The sequence below is a fragment of the Ixodes scapularis genome, unplaced genomic scaffold (genome assembly GCF_016920785.2).
Source record: "Ixodes scapularis isolate PalLabHiFi unplaced genomic scaffold, ASM1692078v2 PGA_scaffold10__122_contigs__length_95168666, whole genome shotgun sequence".
NCBI classification, from domain to species: domain Eukaryota; kingdom Metazoa; phylum Arthropoda; class Arachnida; order Ixodida; family Ixodidae; genus Ixodes; species Ixodes scapularis.
Window position 1 is genome coordinate 4,230,327 of NW_024609836.1, and position 22,884 is coordinate 4,253,210.

General features: G+C 48.9%; 1 pseudogene; it reads left to right on the forward strand.

Annotated features, from left to right (window-relative positions):
- The window catches only part of LOC120840925, a 37,510-nt pseudogene extending 16,694 nt beyond the window's left edge, over positions 1–20,816 (forward strand).
- The last annotated feature ends 2,068 nt before the right edge of the window (positions 20,817–22,884 follow it).

Consider the following 22,884-nt stretch of genomic DNA (forward strand, 5'->3'; position numbering starts at 1 on the left):
CTGCACCTTTACTCACTCTCGAGACTCATCCCACGACGGTTCTAGCGGTACTTAAAACGTGGATGCACGATTCGGTTTATGGCGGTCACCTTGTCGATTGATACAGTGGAGAACACTGCTTACAGAAAGGATCGTTCTAAGAAGTGTAGAGCTGTGCTGGTCCTGCTACTGTTCCGATTACCCTTTTGGCGAAGCCGTAACCTGGAGTTGGAACCTCCCACAAGCATGGCAAGGTGCTGTTATGCTGCGAGTTCTGCCCCGCCTTTCGTGAAAGCTGAGTCCTACGGCTTGCACAGCGAGCCACTGGTGCTCATTAACGCGAATTAAATGTGTGCATACTAGAAGTCTTGAAGTTGAGTCGCTCGGAGTGCAGTTCATACCATGGAACTATTTCCAGTGGCCCAAGTGCTGGGCAGTTCCGTGAGACAGTGTGCCCAGTCCAATTGTTCTCAACATATTTATTAATCGTAATAATGCCTCTCTGCAATCGACTTCACTGCTGCTACGGACAACCGGATGTTGGTGCCGCTTATCAGGTGACCCCAGAAACCACCAGGGTTTGCAGAATAACATTGAGAAGGTCTGCAATAAACATTCAGCTGCATTTCTTCTCACAGCATGTCAACAATTTTGTCCAAAACGCGTGGAACGCTGAATTTTGTACTTTGCATGCCTAGTGGAACAGGCCATAACAAACTCAGGTGCCTTTCACAGCCTTGGTCCTGCAACACCTAGAGTACTGCAGCTTCATACAAAACTCCAATGAGGTTTATCTTGTAAGATCAGTTGAAAGTGTTCACCAAAGGGCAACTACGTATGTTAAAATTTTTTTACCTTGTATATTGTATATTGTGCTTGTGTCCTGTGTCGTATCTATATGTGGTATACACTGGATGCCATATTTGAGGTGACTGCTCGTAATGCATGCACGGCAGGGGAAGAAGAAATTATCTTCTCAACGGGGCTCTCCTTTGTGTGTTCCAGACTCGCCCAGACATTCCTATTCTCTCTCTAGAAGACTAACCTGTCACTCAAAATTCGTACAAGAGCACCTTTCCGCTCTCAGTCTTCCGTGGTGGTGCGAAATGGATGATGCGACATCAGTGCAAGGCGTGTAGGGATGTTGGAAGCTTACCAATAGTGCATGCTCAGCAGTAGCAAGCTCAGCTATGACCGCTAGTGAATAACACTTATTGCATATTATCAGCATCCCTTCTGTCATTCTTATTAGCCTCCTGCCGTCCGTGAACATGCCGAAGTTCCTATGCACTTTGACTTATTTCTTGTGAGTTTTCTGGCTTCCAGTAATTCTGTAATATAATAATTAGCTAAATATTGAATTTCAAAATAAAGTGCATATTTTCATCCACCTTAGACTAGTTTTTTTTTTTACTAACCCAATTTTGTATATAGGTGCTGATTTAGGATTTTTGATTAAGCTTATTTCTCATTTATATTTACATATATATTTTCCGGCCCTCCAGACAGCAACAGATTCCAAATCCTTAGCCAAAACGTTTGGTTGTAGGCCGATGAAAATATCGATGGGTCGTAGCTTGGGTGGGCGACCTTGTTCTGCTTCTCCTTCCTGGTGAAGTGTTAGCTGCATATTTTGGTTTGCTGTAGGTGTCCTTGTTCCATTGTCGCTAGAAAAATTTAATAGTATTATTCGTCAGCGGCCTATAGCAAAACGTGAACTGCAAGGTGAGAAACGCTATTTAGAATAGAATAGAACAGAATAGTTTATTCCAGGTTTCTTTCAAGAATACATTTTCGAGAATCGTTGCATTTATGCACAAGTCGCACCCAGCCCCAGGTCGCGCGGCGCTCTGCCTCGTACAGCTTCGAAGAGAAGCTGGGAAAGCCATAAAACTTTGTGCTGTGCTAATTTTTGTATCTAGTGTTTTATCTAACCACGCAGCAACTGTTCTGGCTTTTTTAGTGCGGAATAGTCATTTCAGAAACTACACCGCTAATCCACTACTATCGCTGCTGCTGCAATGTACAACCAACACAGTGACTGCAGAAGCTTCCCGATTAAACCGACCTATTTGCCGCTAGGGGTTCCCTCTCTGGTGGGGGCTTGTACATATTTTGTCTGCTGGGTTCCTTATGTATCCTCCATCCCTAATGTGACAATATTCAAAAATATTTTTAAACCTAAAAGTACAGGAAGATTTGCCGGTAAAAGTGATTTAAGCGGCGACATTGCTGCAATTTCTCTCATTCGTAACTGACTGCTTTTGTCAAAAATGCTCTGCTGGTTCCCCAGTCTAAACCTTGCCCACGACATGGCATATTGGTGCGATATTGATGTTTTAGATGAATGAAAAACGTGCCCCCAGTAAAATACCAAGATGCTGCAACTGTGGTCAATGTACTATATGGGTCTTATGGTTCTCTATGGTTTTAATATATAGAGTCCTATGGGTAGATAGAGTTCATACCGGTTATAATGCCACGAGTGTCGCCGACCAAACGCGCTCATGGCCGAATGGTTATCGTCTTTGGCTCCTATGCAAAGGGCTCAAAGTTCAATGCCTGGGAGTGGACGCGCATTTTCGTGATATCTGTAAATGTTGAGTTCTGGTAAATTCGAGAACCCTGTTGCTTATTCGAGGTTAGAATGTTCTACGCACCGAACCTTCTATGCCAATTTTCCCAGACCGCAAGACATTCTCTTTCAATTGAGTAATTTCTCTCCGCCATGGAAAGTGTCCGACTTGCATAGGCTCAGTGCCTCTTTGCACTTAACCCAGTACCGCCCCGAGTCCTGCATTACTAGCTTCCGTGTGAATCTTGGTTTCTGCGTCCTAATCAAGGGGTCTAAGAACAGGAGAAGTCTGGAGTATTCGCTTCAGCCTGCGAATGCCTGCTGTTGCTCCTCGGCCCATTCAAACATCTCGGCATCTTTCGTAAGGTTTGTGAGCGGTGCAGAAATCCTTGCGAAATCCCAAACAAACGTCGAAAGTAGGCACAGAGTCCAAAAAATCTTTGCATGGCCTTTTTGTCTGTCTGCACTGGAAATCCCGCGACTGCACGAGTTTTCTCGGGGCCTGGGCAGACGCCTTTGTTACTAACCATGTGGCCTAGGAACATCAACTCGTCAGAGGCGAACCAACAGTTTGACGGCTTGAGTGCGAGTCCGGCGGACTGCATGGCTTGGAGAACAGCTCGGAGTCGTCGCAAGTGCACGTCGAAGCGACTTGAAAACGCTATGACGTCGTCGAGGTCAACAAGACAGGTCTGCCACTTCAGTCTCGCCAGTACGGTGTCCCTGACACGCTGGAAAGTTGCTGGCGCCGTGCATAGTCCGAAGGGCATTACCTTGAACTCCTACAGTTCATCTGGCGTGACGAAGGCTATCTTCTCTCGGTCCTGTTTGTCAACTTCGATCTGCTAGTAGCTGCTCTTCAAGTCCGTCTATGAAAAATACCGAGAGTGGCGCAGCCGGTCTAGCGTTTGGTCGATGCAAGGAAGTAGATAGATATCTCTTGATCACTGTGTTCAGCTGCCGATAGTCCCCGCAAAACCTAAGCGTTCCGTCTTCACCAGTTCTACCGGATCAGTACTACTGGAGAGGCCCACGGACCGCTTGAAGGCTGGATTATATCGTCGTTCAGCATTTCTTGTACTTGCTCCTGAATGACCCCCTTTTCTTTTATGGAGACTCGGTATTGTGACCGATGCACAGGGAGCACGTCATCCTCGGTAATGATGCAGTGCTTCTCAACGGTGGTGGTTTTGCTCACCTTCGACGACGTCGCAAAGCAATCCCGGTATTTGGCGAGGAGGTTAATCAACCGCCGTCGTTTCGGGTCCGGAAGCTCTGGTTAATGTCGTGCTGTGCGGGCGACATACTGTCTTGCTGAGGTGACGAGGACTCTTCAGTTCTTGCGGTGATTTTGGCTTAGTTCCGGAGTTCCTCGACATGGCCCATAGTGATATCTTTCGGGGGGTGTTGCGTTTCTTGTCGGAAGTTCGTCAGGAGGACCGCAGTGCGCCCATCCCGAAGTTCACTTATTTCTCCTGTGATGCCTATTCGTTTTCCCAGGAGCAATTGAATGTTGCCTTCCAGAACAACTTCTCCGCAGGTAGCTGAATCTGTTACGACAGGTACAACAACATGATTGTGGCGGCAGGTTCACGTGGTCGGCAGATACTCGGACGGTGGCTGACGCTGTTTGGGGTTTTTCTGAAGGCGGAACAGGTGTCCGCAATGTCAATCTGCTCTCTCCAAGGTCGATGACGGCGCCGTATTCACACAGAGTCCATGCCGAGAATGACGTCTCTGGCACAGTCTTGTAGAACGGCGAATTTTACAAGACACGTCTCGCCGTGAATTTTGACGCGAGCAGTGCATCTTCTGACAGGCGTGATGTGTCCTCGAGCTGTTCGTATATGTGATCCATCCCACAGCATCGTCACTTTTTGAAGGCGGTGAGAGAGTCTCCCACTCAAAACTGTGTAGTCTGCTCCAGTGTCCACAAGTGCTGATGCGTCGTGGCCCTCAGTAACGTTTAGGTTGTTGCACACTGTTGCAGGAGCGTCATTGCGATACGTGACTTCGGGAGAGTGGATGTGCTCCGGCGTTCTTGGAGGCTCTTGACTTCGGTCGTCTTCGGCAACACCACCTCCAGGCGTTGCCGCAGCTAGTTTTCCTGGCTCCGGAAGTAGATTTTGAGTGGGGGGGCTGAAGTCAAGCATTTTGTTTTTGCATATTTTATTATAGGAGACAAGGGCTGCAGCCGAATTTCTGCCATTTTATTTTTACTTACTGTTTATTAAAATATCAAATATTATTTGCATGAAGTTCCTTACTTAGCATGTCCAATCACTTTTCCTTCCTGCTTTATAACAACAGTAGGGAGTTTTAGTGGCTCGTACGCAATACAGTTGTGGGTCAGAAATGCACGCGCGTAGAATGCAATATGTACTGCCTTTTTGCGCATGCACTTTCTGACCCTCAAAGCTTTTACGTACGATCCGCCAGAACTCATTAATATGGCAAAAACACTTACGCATAGTGCTTCAGACAATTTCAAAATTCCTACGGGGATACACAGCATTGCAAAACTGAGTTTGCGGAGAATCATGTTTAATATTCTTGAAATGCTCATTCAAAAAGACATCCACGCTATGAAATGAACAAGTAAACCAAGATAATTACATATATACAATGACATCTTAATGCATATTTTGAAAATGTGCACAAAAGCGTGATGAAGGAAACAGATCCACATGTAGGCCCCAAAGCCACGTGTGTTGATCGTCTCGAGGAAGACTAAAGGTCGCCAATCGCTCGGCGGTCCTGGAGACAAATTCCTTGATGACGCCGTCCAGGTTGAGCTCGACACTCTTCCTTTTGAATGTGCAGAATGAGGAGGCAAGTTAGCCTCCCCTGAATCATGCGGCTGCATAGATGCATTTTAATGTGGCATACGGCGCTAAACGAGCGCTCCCCCGAAGTGACAGATGCAGGCTCAGAATGAAGAAGTTTCATATATTTTACGACTTGGTCCAGGAGGTCACGAATTTCGTCGGATTTTGCCTGTAGTGTCCTCAATATGGAGTCAATTGTGAGGGAATCAAGGCTGCATAAAAGAGTCGGCAAAAGTAAAAACTGCGCAGAGTCGGGCCAGGTCAAAATCACATGCATGCAGCTCCTAGGGCCTCTTTCAGGTCATCTGTTGTGACCTGTCTTCCCCCATCAGCATTAATCAAAATGCTCTCTAGTTTTACTAGCCTGCTTCATACCAGGCTATTCAAACCGCCGTTGAGTTTCACTCGGAATGCAGTATATAGCCTCAAAGTACTCCTTCCGTAACGCTGCCTTGCAATCGAGTACAACTAGTAAAGAAGGTTTGTTGCTCATTTTGAGCCTTTTTGGCGGTTTCGTCGGCTTTGCGCTGCGCAGGTCCTTCAAACCTAGCCGCATTGCAGTTGAGCTCGCGCAGTCCCACAACTCCTCAAACGCGACATCAGACCGCAGATGGGACATTGCCTCGCAGAGTCTCTGTAGCCTCTTTGATACCTGCGGCGCGAAATGTTGAACGTTGCAGTATACCTCGCAGGCCCTTCGCATGGACCGAACATAGCTATAGAAATGTTTATTCCTAGCAGTGTTTCAAACTTTTTCAGAAGTCTCCCATAACCATTCAAAATGGCCCTGTTGTTGTCTGCAATCGAATATTATGATTGGTAGCAGCTCGTTCAGTGTCTCCTGAACTAGGTTTTCAGCAAACCTTTTCATTGACTTCATTCTGACAGTCCACCTTGTTCGGCAAAGTGGAAGAAGGTTATTTGGCGTTGATCCGGCCTCTTCTGCCGCCTCGCTGACTGGAGGAATTACAATAGATGAATAAACAGCTTTGCGTGTTTTCGAAGTCGGAGGGGGGGGGGGGGGGGGGGCTCAGCCCCGTCCTGAAAAATCTTGGGGTGAATCTGGACCCCCCCTGCCCCCCCCCCCCCCCCCGGTTCTGGAGTCCCTGGGATACAGGCTCTGTCGGCGGGGTCGTGGCACTGCACACGCTGAACGTCTTGATGATGGTGAGCGGGATTCACAACAGAGAGGCGGTGGATTCACAACAGAGAGAGGTGAGGATAGCTAACATCGGAGGTATACTCTTCGATGTTGTGAGGGTGTTCGCCGTACCTCGGGCGTGGTCGTCCAGGTCGAACCCATGCAGCCCAAGTCGGCAGTAGGAGCATCCACGATAGATGTGGTTGGCTTCCTTGCAGATGTAGCAGAGCAGGCATCGGTCGGCTGTTCGCCACGGGTCAGTCTTTCTTGACAAAGCTTGTTCTCGGCGGACATGCGCCCAATCTTCCTGGTGTCGGGGATACTGCGTGGCGAGGGAGCTTCATGTCGGGGGGCTGCCATGTACGGAGGCGGAGGTGGTGGTGTTCGGCGGACCACTGCGGCGTAACTAATTGATCAGTGATCTTCTTTGGTGCTGATACGGTGACAGGAGCCTCAGGCTGGAAGTCTTGGTGAACCTCCTTTCGCACGACTTCAATGAGTTAGAGAGAAGATGCGCGATCAGCAGCAGTCTTCCCGGACGATGTCGCAGACAATTTCCCGAAGTCCGTCGGCACCGGCAGTGGTTAGGTCCAGTCGGAAAGATGTTACGATTGGAGGAGCAGTCACGCCAGCAAGTCGATGGTAATGGCTTGCACAAGACGACAGCGCGCGCTCGATGTTGCTGGCTGCAGTCACAAGACCGTCGACATGGTATCGTTGGGGCCCTGCACCCTTCTATTTGGAGAAGGTCCTCCGCTCACTGTCGATGGTGGTGGTTGATGAACGTTTGCTTCAATTCGGTGGGCAGGATTTCCATGTAGTGAAAGAGGCTTCGTGGTTATCAAACCAGTGCTTCGCAGTGCCTTCAAGCGAGAGGTAGAAGTTGTGGAGGCACTGCTCAGTCGTCCATTCGTTGTGGCGGGCTACGCTTTCATAGTGTTGCAGCCAATCCTTGATGTCCTCTTGGACCTCACCGAAGAAAGGCGTTGGAGTCCGGGGTGCGGTGGGCACGTATACGACGGCAGGGCAACCGGGGTCTGCAACGACTGGTTGTCCATCATCGGCCTCATTGGTTGCGTGTTCTTGAGTGGCAAAAGTCAGAATTCCGGGGTTAGGCCTTGGGTGCAGCGGCTTCCTTGGGCCTTGGTAGATTGTCCGGATGGTATTCTTGAGTGGGGGACTGGGCTTTGGCTGTGAAGCCTTGGAGGGGTCCGCTTCATGGGCTGCGTTAGCCCGGACCTCCACCAGAATTTCACGAATGACGATTGATGAGGTGACGAAAATTGAAGCAAACTAAACGATTAATGGGGCGAACTTGTGCCCAAAACAAAATAGAAAAAGACTAGCGTCGCAGGCGGCGATGACGGAAGAACCGCAGGATCAAACGCGGGTGGGGCTATTTTGCGGCAGCTGGCACAACAGCCCGGGGAAAAAATGCTGGCAATTTCGGACGGCGCGTGTATCACTGGAGATCGTGTTAATCCCCCGCCTGCGTTCGCGCCGCTTCGCGGCGACAGCCTGCGGCTGCTCATTAGAAGAATATCAACCCAATTGGCCCACCCATACACGCTGCTTCGCGGCAACAGGCTGCGGCTGCTCATTAGAAAAATATTAACCCAATTCGCCCATCCATACACGCTGCTTCGCGGCGGCCCGCTGGCGGCCCATGCCCCACTGTCATCCACTTTCCGTTTAGTTCAGCAAAGTTTCGTAAACAATATTCGTTTTTTTTTTTTCTTTGTTTAGTGTTAATTGTGGAAAAAAATGTTGTAAATATCGCCAAATGCCTCAGCAAAAAAAGAAAAAAAGAATTAAGCGTTGCAGGGGACTCCAAACCCTGGCCCGCTGGCCAAATCCGGCCCATCCGGCCCGCGGAGGTCTTCTGACCGGCCCGCGGCTGGCCATGGTGCTTATATTGAGCTCCGGCCCACGGCCCGCTACCGTAGGCCCGCTGCTACTAGTGCGGGCAGAAGCGCGCGTAAAGACGCGACGGCGCGACGAGCACCGAGCATACCGGAAAGAGAGAACATCTCATCGTATTTCTTGCTCGACGCCGAAGCGAAAAAGGCATTTGGAATGCTCGGTTCACACGAAGACTGACAGTGCGGTGGAAGCTGCGTGTTCGCCGGACCAATCAACTGCATGTCTCTTATCGCCAGATCTCGCTCTCCACTCGTGAATAATATGCAGAGAGGGTGTGATCACGGGGCAAAAGACCGGGAGTTGACTGGTTCAGCGGGTATGCAGCTTTCAATGCACTGTCAGCTTAGGGGTGGACGGAGGCTAGAAGAATCTCGAACGCGGCTCCAGTCGCGCAAGCGGTGCGTTGGGGGGGGGGGGGGGGGGGGGGGAGGGGGGCTGCATGATTCTTCAGCAGGCACTCTGTGGGAAATATGTGGACATGTCGTGTGTTTTAAAAGCTGTGGTTTCAGCCGTGAATTACATAAGGTCGCATGGGCTTAATCATCGCCAGTTTCGTGAATTCCTAAAAGATGGTGAATCGCAGTTTGTAGACGTTTGGCGTGCGATAACTGAGTTGCGGTAAAGTGCTGTAGCGTTTTTTCAACCTTAGAGAAGAAATAAGGAAATTTCTCGCAGACAAGAAGCGGCCCGAACCACTGCTTTCGAACAGGAAGTGGCTTTGGAAATTGGCGTTCTGTGTAGACCTGACGGAGCACGTGAATAAGCTGAATGTGAGATTGCAAGGCGAGACACGTCTTATTCATGACGTATATATGGATAATAAAGGATTCAGGGTGAAATTACAGCTCTTCGAAAGACAAGTGTGAAACCAGACCTGGGATCACTTCCCCTGTTGTGCAAAGCTCCGTACAGAGACTGATGTGGAATTCCCCTCATTCTTCGCAATGGAAATCTTCAGATACCTTCAGAGGCAATTTTTCGAACGGTTTTCTGACCTCGATAGGAGAGTTAGTTTGTAGTTTGACTTACAGTTTGTAGTTTCCTTCAGAATGTAGTTTGACTTACAGTCAAACTACATTCTGAAGGAAAACTACAAGGTAGGAAATTTGATACAGTTTTACAAATCCTTGGGCTCTGAGCAATTTCCAAACCTGAAATAAACTGCTTTTTTGCACTGCATAGCTTTGTGAGCACACATTTTCAAGGATGAAGTACGTAAAATCTAAATACAGAGCTAACTTGTCTGTTGAACACTTGAAGTCCCTCCTAATTATTGGTTCATCAAGCTTGAAGCCGCAGTTCAGCGAAATAATAAAGCCGAAGGATCAGCTACACCGCTCACATTAGTCCTGCACCTCATGTCCGAGTAAATGTGTCGAAATTCTGATGCATTCCGGCTCAAATACTGCTTAGTGTTTTGTGGCATATAGTCGTATGTTGTCATCATCAGGTTCACCGTGCTTAGCCTCCTGCTTCATATCTGTAACTACGTTAAAATTCCTTTGCGTTCTCGTGTATATTGTGATATGAGTCATGTGTGATAACGATTGCATATTGTCATCACAGTTTTACCGTTCTCGTTAGTTTTTTTATTTGTGCGAATATTCCAGAGTTCATATGCGCTTTGATTTATGCCTGGTGGGTTATCTGGGTCACACTTATCGTATGTCACAATTGCCTATATGCTGAATTTCGAAATAAAGTATATGTATTAATCCACCCTTGATTGCTTCTCGTTTTTACTCTAACTTGAGTTCCTCTATTTAAATGCTCATCACAGCTTATTAATATTGTTTTTAATGATTTATAACAAGTATTTTTTTTCCGGCCCTCGAGATTACGAGAGGTCCCCAATCCGGCCCCTTGGCCAAAAAGTTTGGAGACCCCTGCGTTATAGGAATTTGTCACATAATTCGATTATTATTATTATTATTATTTATTTATTTACTTTTGGAGTTCTTGCGAGGAAGCGCATCCAATCGCCGGACGCTCCCTTGCCCCGCGCGTTGAGCGGCAGGGTGGTTCGGGCCTCGTTCGCCTCGACCGCTTTCTGTTTTATGGCCCCCTGGCCCCCCCCTCGTCCCGAAGACATTTCTCGCGAGGTTCTCCGTTTCACCTTCCGTCCGAGCACAGCGGACGCTAGGATCCATCCCAGCCAATGCGGCGTTGAGGGAGTGTCATGCGACCTTGAGCTCCCTGTGTCGCCCCGCCCCACCGGCAGGTCACGCGACTTTCTCCCGGCGCTGGATCGGCTGGGATGGCTCGTGGCGTCCACTGCGCTCGGACTGAGGGTGAAACGGAGGGTTGGTAGGGATGGGCGACTCGCTTCCCGGAATGTTGGGAATAGCTTCCAGATGGTGGAGTGGGGGTGCGCTTTATGTAGCCACCATACTTTATGGTTAGCTGGGGTAGGCTCACTGCGGGGCTTGCTAGTGTGACGTGTGTTTTTTTTTATATGTATTTTGTTGTTACAACTGCAGAAAAACAATTATTTTTTTTTTTGGGGGGGGGGCGGGGGGGGCGAGGGAGAGTGGTGTCTGCCGCTAGAATTTGGGAAAGTGAGGACCTCAGCTTGATTCCGAGCCGAGCCAAGGGAGTGTGCGCGAAGACTTGGCCGGGGGGTGAACACAACGCGAAGTTTGGGCGGGACTGCGGTAGCGACGGAAGGCTGAGCGCGGGAGGTGTTTGGTCTCCCTGGTCCAAGCGCTGCTTTGGGCGTCCAAGTGTGTGTGCGTTCGTGGGTGTGTGCCTGTGCCGAGGAGCCACGCCGAGGAGCCACGCCGAGTAGCCACGCCGACAGCACCCAAGCGCACATCGACCTCCCGAGTTCGGTCGACATCGCAAGAGGCCGCGTCACCCCCATCACTCACCGGACTCAGGTTCGCGTCACTCACCCCCATATTACTTTGTATAGTTTATCCCTTTTAATTGTTTTTTTTTTTCTTCCTTTGAGTTTGCAGAAAATGTTCTTTGAACGAGCGCCGTGTTTTCATGGTAAGTCGCGCCTGAGCGCTTCCTCTGTGAGGCGGTCCGTTGTGCCTCGCTGTCGGGAGTTTTGTTTGTTTTGTTTTATGTCTTTCGGATTTTCAGTAAACTATCCTGTGGTTGAAAAGAAAGGAGTCTGTGTTGTTCCTTCTCCCCTCACTGTGAGTCCGTCACCAGGGCGTAGACCTATCGTCCGGTCAGCGGTCCTATCAAAATTATAAATTTGTTTGCATAGGATATCTTTTTTTTTTTTCCACCGAACCTGTGACAGGATTGAACTAGTGTCGCCAGTGTTCTACTGATTATGAAACAGACACCTTACCACTGCGCCACTTTACAACTTCGAATTGCTGTTTTCACAATTTGTTTTATACGAGACCGATATGGGACAACGGCCGGCATTTCTTTTCCCTGATGTGCCAGCTACCAGCACAATATCCACTTCCAATCAAATGCTGGGGCGAGACTGACCCCGGCTCGCAACACGGAGCTCCTTATGTACAGAAGTGGGCTCCTGAAAAAATCAGCGTAGGAGGTTCGGCCCATAGAACATTCAAACATCAAATAAGCAACAGGGTTCTCGAATTTACCAGAACTCAAAATTTACAGAAATAACAAAAAGGCGCGCCCGCTCCCAGGCATCAAACCTCGAGCCCCTTGCGTAGGATTTAAAGATGATAAACATTCGGCCACGAGCGCGCTTGGTCGGCGACGCGCGTGACAATAAAATGGAATTGTTTGCAGTCATATGAACGTAAACGGTTGAGTATATGGTACTGGTGCGACCATATGAATGTAGTTTTTTATGGGCCAGACTATACAACCTAGAGTGCCTTCATACACACGCGCGCTTTTGCTTGAGTGGTGACATCTCAGCCATTTTTCCGCCCAACCTTTTTTTTTATGCATTTCGAAGTGCGCGCCTACCGGTGTCACTCAGCTCGAGCGCGTAGCTTTGGTTAATGCATAGGTGCCAATTTACCGCTCAAGTCACGCACCGAGTGTGCGAGAGCGTCACGCACTGGCACATTCAGGGCAACAATGGATGTCCTCACCCTGAGACAGACAGACATGCAGGCACCCTAATACAACCATACGGAACCACATGTGTATGGTATGGCTCGGTATGGTTCAGTCATATCCAACTATACGGAACCATATGTGTATGGTATGGCTCCGTATAGTTCAGCCATATCCAACTATACGGAACCATATGTGTATGGTATGGCTTCGTACGGTTCAGCCATATCCAACTATACGGAACCATATGTGTATGGTATGGCTCGGTATGGTTCAGCCATATGGATCCGTATAAATCCATACCATGCCATGCCATACGGTTAACCATATGGAACCATATAGATCCATACTATTCCATATGGTTTGCCATATGGGTTCATATAGTTTTTTTCACGAGGGTCCAAGGACTGGAGGAGTCTGGAGTCTTCGATTCAACTCGTCCAATGCCTGCTGCTGCTCCTCGGCCCATTCGAACTTCTCGGCGTCCTTCGTGAGGTTTGTCAGCGGTGCGGAAATCCTTGCGAAATCCCGAACGAAGCGTCAATAGTAGCCACAAATCCAAGGAATCTTCACGCGGCTTTCTTGTCTGTCGGCGCTGGAAATGCCGCGACGGCGCGAGCCTTTTCGAGGTCTGGGCGGACACCTTCGTTATTGACCACGTGGCCTAGGAACTTCAGTTCGTCATAGGCGAACTGGCACTTTGACGGCTTGAGGGTGAGCCCAGCGGTGTGTATGGCTTGAAGAACAGCGCGGAGTCGTCGCAAGTGCTGGTCGAAGTCAGTTGAAAATATTACTGCCAGTACTGTGTCCATGACATGCTGGAAAGTTGCTGGTGCCGTGCATAGTCCGAAGGGCATCACTTTGAACTCGTACAGTCCATCTGGCGTGACGAAGGCTGTCTTCTCTCGGTCCCGTTCGTCGACTTCGATCTGCCAGTAGCCGCTCTTCAGGTCCATCGATGAGAAATATCGCGAGTGGCGCACCCAGTCTAGTGTCGTCGATGCGGGGGAGTGGGTAGATTTCTCTCTTTGTCACCGTGTTCAGCTGCCGGTAGTCCAAGCAGAACCTAAGCGTTCCGTCCTTCTTCTTAACCAGCACGACTGGAGACGCCCACGGGCTGCTCGAAGGTTTGGTTATGTCGTCGTTCAGCGTCTCTTGAACTTGCTCCTGCATCACTTCCCTTTTTTAGCGGAGACCCTGTACGGCGATCGAGGCACAGGCCGCGCGTCGCCCTCGGTAGCGATGCGGTGCTTCGCTACGGAAGTTTGGCACACCTTCGACGACGTCGAAAAGCAGTCGCGGTACGGCGAGGAGGTTAATCAGCTGCCGTCGTTTCGGGACCGGAAGCTCAATGTCAATGTCAAACTGCGCTGGCGACGTACTGTCTTGCTGAGGTGGCGCGGATTAATCACTAATCGCGGCGATTTCGGCGGAATTTCGGAGTTCCTCGACGTGGCCCACGGCTGCACCTTTCGTGAAGTGTTGCGTTTCGTTTCGGAAGTTCGTCACGAGGACCAAAGTCCGCCCATTCTGAAGTTTAGCTACGCCTCTTGCGACGCCTATCCGTCTCCCCAGGAGCAATTGGAGGCTTACCCTAAGAAGAACTTCGCCGCAGGAAGCTTCATCTATCCCGACGAATACGATAACACTCGACCGCGGTGGTAAGTTTAAGTGGTTTCCGAGGACTCGCACCACAGATAGCGTCGGTTTTCGTTCCTCCGGTAGTGCAGCAGGTTTTCGTAGCGTCAGCCGGTTTGATCTGAGGTCGATGACGGCGCCATACTCGCAGAGAAAGTTCATTCCGAGGATACCGTCGCTCGCACAGCCTTGCAAAACGACGAACTTAACAGGGCACGTCTCACCGTGGATTTCGACTCGAGCAGTGCGCCTTCCGACAGGCGTAATGAGGTCTCCTCCAGCAGTACGTATCTGCGGCCCATCCCACGGCGTCGTCACGTTTCGAAGGCGGCGAGAGAACCTCCCACTCAAGACTGAGTTGTCTGCTCCGGTGTTCACGAGTTCCGATTCGTCATGGCCGTCGATTGTAACGTTTAGGTTGTTGGACACCGATGCAGGAGCGTCGTCGTAATGCATGGCGTCGGGAGAGTGGGAACGCTCCGGCGTTCTTGGAGGCTTTTTACTTTAGTCGTCTTCGGCAACGCAACCTCCAGGCGCTGCCGCACTTAGTTTTCGCGGCGACGCAGGGGAGACAGGCTCTCTCGGCGGGGTCGTGGCGCTGGAGACGCTGAACATCGTGGCGATGATGAGCGAGATTCACAGCAGAGAGACGGCACTGAAGAGGGCGGGCGTCTGAGGTAGACCTCGATATCGCGAGGGTGTTCGCAAAACATCGGGCGTGGGTCGTTCTGGTAGAAACCACGCAGCCCGAGTCGACGGTAGGGGCAGCCGCGGTAGATGTGGTCGGCTTCCCCGCAGTGGTCGCAGAGCGGGCGTCGGTCGGCCGTTCGCCACACGTCGGTCTTCCTCGGCGAGGGTCGCTCCGGGCGGACGTCCTGGACTTCTCCTTACTGGCGTCGATGATACTGCGGCATCGGAGGGTCTCGTCAGGGTGGCGCCGCGGCTTGGCGGTTAGCTTGCGGCGGTCGTCGGGCCACGGTGGCGTAGCTCGGAGTCGGTTCCTCTGGCGTCGTCATGTTGATCGGAACCGCAGGTTGGAAGGCCCGGTGAACTTCCTCTTGGACGACCTCGGCGAGCAACAGTGAGGAAGGGCGATCCGCAGCGGGGAGTATCTTGCGGAGTTCTTCCCGGACGACTTCTCGGACGATCTCCCGAAGGCTGTCGACACCGGTGGTATTTAGGTCCAGAAGGGAAGCAGCGATAGTTGGAGCAGCAGGCGCGCCGGCGATTCGGTGGTAGTGGCTTTCTCGGGCTGTCAGGGCGCGCTCGATATTGGTGGCTTCGGTTACAAAACCATTGACAATCGTTGGAGGATTGCGTAGCGATCCACCGAAAATTTCACTCTTCACGCCATGCATGAGAGCGCGAAGTTTCCTCTCGGTAGCCTCCGGATCGGCCCGGGCACATAGACGCAGGAAATCTTCGACAAAGCTTGTCACGCTTTCGTTGGGGCCCTGCACCCTTGTTCGAAGAAGGTCCTCCGCTCGCTGCCGGCGGTGGTAGTTGATGAACGTACGGGAATGCCGCGCCCGCAGCTGGCCATGTCGGCAGCGCGGCAATATGCAAGGATATACCTATAGTTGCCAAAAGGGAGTATTCACATGATGTGGTGATTAAGTTTGGTCATACCGTCCACCATCGCTGCGTGTGACTAAATATCTATAGAGGTACAGTTGGCACGGAATGAAACGCGAACAGTGGGTGCATGGTTTTCGCTAGATGCTGCACCACCTGAACCAGATGGGAGCTGCAAGATGGCTCCTCCTTCGATGTGTTAGACTCTTGCTCAGTGCATCCAAACCTTCGGTGTTGCGTGTCTAGGTGACTCAGCGTGGGTCGAAAACCATGCAATCCTTGTTCGCGTTTCATACCGTGCCGACTGTACACTTCTGCCTATGTTTGTATTTGTTTTCACTTGTTTGAATGCCCATACGCTTGAGTGTGCATGTGAATTTCTCGGAAGACGTAGTATCTTGACAAACTTCGTAGATGTAACGGGTTGGACGCACTTGCGCCAAGTGCCGGCAGACAGTCTGAAGCTTGATTGCATGTCAATGCTGGCGACTCTAAACTAGAATTGAGCGTCCCCCATAGATAAAAAAGTACAGTGATACGCCATCCCTGCATGCCCAGAGCGAATACTATAAGCGATCATGGCACTAGAACAAAAGTATTGGTTATATTCAGGTGGCCAGTCTCAGCGTTTAGCTTAACATACGATTTCAACATTCATATACTGCGCAACACTGTTAGCGCTAACAGTTCTTTGGCGCTTCGTCCTGATTTTACCAGATATGTTAATAATGAACACAAAGATTTACTGGCTGTCATCCTGAATGAACTAATTCCTTCACACTATCTGTTTTGATAATTATTCCAGTTCAAAAAGAAAGGCAGGAAATTCTGTCGACTCTGTATCCGTGCTCTTTCTGGCGTCCAAACTATTTTGGAAAATTTACGCACCATAATTTCGCTTCAATTGCGGATTTGCATGTTCGACTTGGGTGAAAGACTGTTCATGAGAATGATGCATGGGCCACCTGTCAGAAACTGGTCACTGCAGAACCATAAGTTCTTTGTGCCCATCACCGGCTTTAGGCAAATTTGCCAGAATCACCTGGCATGCCAGTCAGTCAATATTTTCCTCTCTGTCACTTGGCATAGTGTTTAAAAAGATGGGGAAAAAAGCACAGTCAGTAGAAAAGGTCTCCCTTATGACAATATCAACACAACAACTTTCTGTTTGGGTTTCTGACACTTCTCAAAATTGGCACGCCCTTAGTGCCCCAAGTGCATTCTAGGAAACAACTGTCAAAAATGAGCTGAGTTCTTCTTCCGGTTTACTCGGTTGTTTTTGTCATCAATAACTGAACAGTCAGCGTAATTGAAGTGAGTTTGTATAGGCATGGCCGTGTATTTTAGTGAGCCACAGCTTGACATCCACCAGTGCTAGTAACTGCAGCATAAGCTTGCAGACACCAACACTGTTAACTCACGAGGTGCTGTACATTCATACAAATGGCTCTGGATTCGCTTGCATTTGTACTTCAATCCCATTAGTCGTTCAGTTGTGGATGAGCCTTCAACAAAGCAGACCGAGAGAAAAAAAAATTTACTCACATTTGTTGATTGATTTCAGTTTGCGAGTTGAGGAAAACACCAGGACAAAAAAGGTTGCTCCAGTTTGGCTGGTCCTAAACAGCTCTGTACCAACAAATGTGCAGGTCTTTATTACTTGAATACAATTGTTTGTTTGTTTTTGTATATTCTAGAGCCTATGCCTTACACCACACAAGCAAGGGACCTTGAGAGGAGCACAAGGCAGCAGGCGAAAATCTCGACATGGCGCAAGAAGCGCATGCTGCGTTTGACGGCTTCTAACCTCGGCAGAGCCTTCCGAAGGCCAGTGTGGACCGACAAAGGACTGGATGCCCTGAGTGTATTAAAGAACATCTCCAAAGTTCCTGCAGTGCGGTGAGTTGTTTAAAAGCGAGAAATATTGAGAGGCTCCGTCTTGATCCCTTCAGTTTGTGTTCATGGGGACAACTACACAAAATGCATTGCTTGTACACAGCAATCAATCGTTCACAAGCTCTAAATTTTTTACTGGCACGGCTGAGCATTTGTTGCAGTGAAGAGTTTCAACAAACACGCAAAACACCGCATCGTCAGGATGCATATTTTTTTAAAGGAGTACTAAACTGAAAACTATACTCAAAGGTAGTGGTTATAATGATAAATACCGTAGATAGAGTGATGGAGGTGCTCCGCCATTTGTGCCAGGTAGCGCCGTGGCCGAAAATCTGCTACATCTTGCGCCAAAGTACCATTTTCGCTAAGAATTGCACCACAGCTGCGCCGAGATGGCAAAGCAAGAACAAATATGTATATGATTCGTCAACTCTATTATTTAGAAAAGTAGGAGAAAAGGAAAATCGTACAAATATGTATTTCAGAGCGTCTCTACTCACCGTATAGTTTGTTGTATTTTAGGCCAGAGTACAGTCGAAGGCTCGAACAGAAACAACCGCAAGCACATACTAAACGTGCAAGTCACGGGACATTCGCTAGACTTGATTCGTTTAGTCAATGAAAGACTACGCACAGGAAGATGGAAGAACGCCATGATGTCTCGCTTTGACGCTGGTTGGTCCCAATGCCTCTAGTAGCGGCTGGGATTTAAATTTAGGTGAAGCGAAGTATTGAGAGTGCTCATCAACCACGCTGGCGGATTCATAGCCGACATCGTCTAAATATCCAGACGGCGTCGGAGATGTGACGAGCTAAAAGTTGCGAGAAAACATTGCCGAAAAGTAGGATGGCTGTAGCGGCCATCCCACAATTTGGTATTGCGGTAAGACATAATTAGGGTTCGGAGTTTTCGGTTTAAACCGATAAAAACCGATAAAAGTACGCCGAATTCATTTTTGGAAATTCGGTTTTAGCCGGAAAAGGTCAGTTTTTAGGTTCGGCAGTTTCGATTTAAACCGATAAAAACCGATAAAATTTCGTCGAATCCATTTTTTTAAATTCAGTTTTAACCGGAAAATGTCACTTTGATCGTCCAGTCGTACCGCAGAGCCGTGGCGAGCGTGTTTTCAAACTCGTTTTGAGGAAGACTGACTAGATGCAAGCTCTGCATGTTGTATTGTGCTTCAAAACGTCGCACCGTGTCTCTTTCGGCGAATTTGGCTCAGGCAGCGCGTCATCTCCTCAGCCTGCCAGCGTCCAGTGCTAGCGTTGAAAGGGCGTTCTCGAAGCTCAGGGTCATATATTAACAGGAAAGAAATAGCGTGGATCAAGAAGGAGAACCTGGGGAAGTACATGTTTGTGTGTACTATAATGAGATCACGTATTCCTGATGTACAGAAGGTGAGGTTGCATGTTTTTGGGGCATAGGCTTCATATCTGACTTGTTTGTACTTCTGCGTTTTTTCCTTGTTTCTTCTACAGTTGCACACATTTGCCAAATGAAGTGTCCATTTCTTTTTCAACGTACCTGTTCCGTTATTCTTTGAGTGATCACAAATATCAGAGCTACGTACAAGGATCATCTGATCCGGTGTCCGTTGGTGTTTATTTTATATTCACCGAAAAAAGACAATAAACTTTTGCGGGCATAAATATACGCCGAAAAAAACCGAAAATTGAATTTTAAAATAAACACCGAAAAAAGTACCCCGAATTTTGAAAAAATAGAAACCGAAAACGCAGAACCCTAGACATAATCAAGGTCTCGTACTCCTGATGAGATTACTTAATTATCATGTCGGCCACATGCCTCCTTCCCGCTACTCAGCAGCGCGCATGTTGAGCTTCCCCACATTTCACCGGAGTGCTAGGTGCAGCGACTGACCTGGATTAGCGCCTGGGTTACAGTGATAGGCTCATTAATTATGCTCAGCACTATTTCAGGTCTACTTGTTTTTCTTTTTTTTTTCTTGGTGGCAGGTTTATATTCAATCTTAAAAATCTGTACTGTGGAAAAAATGCAGGCCTATATTTGAATAAATGGTAGTCAATGTTGTTCCCGTGTAGCTCTCGATCGAAAGAACAGTGAACCTTGACTTCCCTCTGGTTCCAGTGCCTCTAAGGAGCACTCTCGCTTGCAGAAGTGTAGGCTTTTATAATATTTGGGGGTAGTTGTTTTTGGAGTTCATAAGATTATCTTGAGTTTGTTAGGTTCATAAAACTGGGGGGACGCATTTTTGTTGGTAGACGAACTGGTTTTTGCAGGTATTTTACTGAGCTTATTTAGTACATACGCTAAATAAATTACCGGCTTCAAAACTGTGAGAAAAGAGAAGCTTTATCCCAACTAAAAAATTTATGAAAGATGAATCATAGCGCAACGCTTCAGTGTTGCGCTATGATTATTATTTTTTTTTTATAAATGTAGTACTCATTAGAAATTGAACCTTCTTTTCATTGAGTTTCTTTTTAAGAACACCCTGTGTTTCTTTGGCGCCCTATCTATTCTTATTACAAAAGGCAACGTGTAATCTGCTCCAATGTAAAAGAAAAACCCTCAGTCATTACCGAAAAAATGAACTCACTTATCGATGCACTTCACTTGTCCATTTTCAAGTGATGTGCAAACAGGTGTTGGCATCTGTTCAAAAAGAATCAGTTCTTGCTTCAAACGAATAATTTGTTTCCTATAAAACCTGCTACAAAAAGGTCAAAAGCTGCTTTCATCAGCCATTCTAAGTTGTAATCAACTTTTCAGACATGGTACCATCAACGAGCCAATTGCAGCAAAGAACTCTGAAGACGTCTTAAGGAAACTGGGGCATCAAGTCACAGTCAGTTCATGTGGACTGTTTGTGAACCCCAAAGTTTCATGGCTCGGAGCAGCTCCAGATAGGATCGTACACGATCCCACTGAAGACCCTCCACATGGAGTTGTAGAGATTAAGAGTCCCTCCTCCCTTTATGAGAAAAGTGTGGAAGAGCTGGAGAAAGCAAATGGCTCCAAAGTGGAGAAGGGTTGCTCGGAGCTAAGCATGTATCGCTCGGAGCTTTAAAAAAGCCACCCGTATCATTATCAAGGCCTCAAGCAAATGGCTCTTGCTCGGCAGCAGTAGGGGGACTTTGTTGTGTACGGGAGAAGTTTGTCTTAATTGAGCGAATAAGGTTCAATGCAGATGAGTGGGAGAGTGTTAGCATGAAGCTAGAATACTTTTATTTTAATGTGTTGCTGCCTCACCATGAATTCACCACGTAGCTGTCTGACACGGAGGTACCGTAAGATACTGATCCTGTACCCGTATTTCAATAATCCCCCCACTACATCTTAAATGTTTAAATACTAAGCAGAGGACACATCAATCATTCGTTCCAGACTTTTTTGAGCCCGACTCATACTGTCACGAATGACAATTGATGACGCGATGAAAACTAAAGCAAACTAAACGTTTGATGGGGGCGAACTTGTGCCCCAAACAAAATACGAAAAGGCTAGCGTCGCAGCCGTTAAGGGCGGCGAAAGAGCAGGATCGAAAGGTGGGTCGAGTAACTCAGCTCACCTTGCGGAGTCTCTTATGTACACGCGTGGGTCTCCGGAAAATTCGGCGTAGAACTTTCGGCGCCTAGAACATTCAGAACTCGATCAGACGAGAATGTTCTCGAGCTTACGAGAATCCCAAGTTGAGAGAATAAATAAAAGAACATTCCACTGACTGGAATCGAACCTAGAACTTCCTAGTGACAGTCAAGCGCGGTAGCCATTCACCCACACACGCGTCGCTCGACGAGGCGCGTGGCATTACTTCCCCCTTTATAAAGGGCATCGTCTTGATGCAGCTTGCCGAAAAATGACTTAGAAAAACAAACCAAAATAATGGCAAACTAGGGAGGCTCGTTGAACACAGTCCTATCAAGCGTAGTACGGCTTAAGGCGCTCGACATGGACGACTTCCGGTCCTGGAGCGCGGCGTGATCAAGTCCGCGTTCAGAAGGGCATCACCTCGTAGCTTAGATCCCCGAGTCGACGAAGCACTTTGTAGGCTCCAAAGTAGCGCTTCAGGAGTTCTCCGCTTAGAACGTGACGGCGAATCAGTGTCTACACCGACACCCTGTCTCCGGGCAGGAGGTGGACGTCTCGACGACGAAGGTAGTAGCGGCCAGTGTCGACACGCTGTTGGGCTTTCATCCGGAGTCTGGCTTGCTGACGAACTTCTGCCCGTTGAGCAACCACCTGGGCGTCGTCGTGTCCGTCGACAGCCGGTTCGTGGGGTAACATCGCGTCTAGCATCGCCGCTACTTTGCGACAATGACCAAGATAAAAGTGTGTCCCCCCGGTGCACTCGTGCACGGATGTGTTGCAGACAAATGTGACATACAGCAGCACCTCGTCCCATGTCTTGCGCTCCACGTCGACGTACATGGAGATCATATCGGCGATGGTTTTGTTGAGTCTCTCCATCAGCCCGTTCATCTGCGGGTGGTAAGCCATGGTATGAGACAAAAGCTTTCTAGCGTCACCTGTGCTATGAACGATGATCCACGGTCTGAGATCAGAACTAAGGGATCGCGCTGCCGGAGGGCGATGGACTCGATAAAAAAACTTTGCAACTTCCAGAGCAGTCCCTGAAGGAAGGGCTTTTGTTTTGGCGTACCGCGTGAGATAATCTGTGGCGACGATTATCCAGCGGTTTCCCGACGTCAGCGGCAGAAATGGGCCAAGTCGATTCATTCCGATCTGCTGGAAGGGTGCAGCTGGCGGAGAAAATGTCTGCAGGAGACCGGCCGGCATCGTCTGGGGTTTCTTGCGCCGCTGGCACTCGTGGCATGATCGCACATATAGGTGAATGGTTTTGGGGAGCTTGGGCCAGTAATACTTTTCACGGATACGGGCCAGTGCCCGGCTGTAACCAGGATGTCCGGACGTCGGGTCGTCCTGGCAGGCTTGAAAGATCTCCACTCGAAGGTTGGTCGGAATTACCAGCAGCCACGGCGAGTTGTTGTCCCAGAAGTTCTTTTTGTAGAGTACACCTTGTCGGATGGCGAAGGTCGGCAGTGCTCGTGAGAAAACACGTGGCGTGGTATTCCCGCGCACTTCCAGGTGCTCTATTAGTGCGCGCAGCTCGGGATCGTCTCGTTGACACCGTGCCATGTCGTTGGTGTTCACTTTAATGTTCACTGCCTCTAGGAAGCACCCGTCGCCATCGTCGTCGCTGCTGCGGAAGGCGTTTCGACGGGGGCTCTGGACAGGCAGTCGGCGTCGCTGTGCTTGCGGCCTGACTTGTAAACCCTAGTCGTGTTGAAATTTTGTAGTCGGAGACTCCATCGAG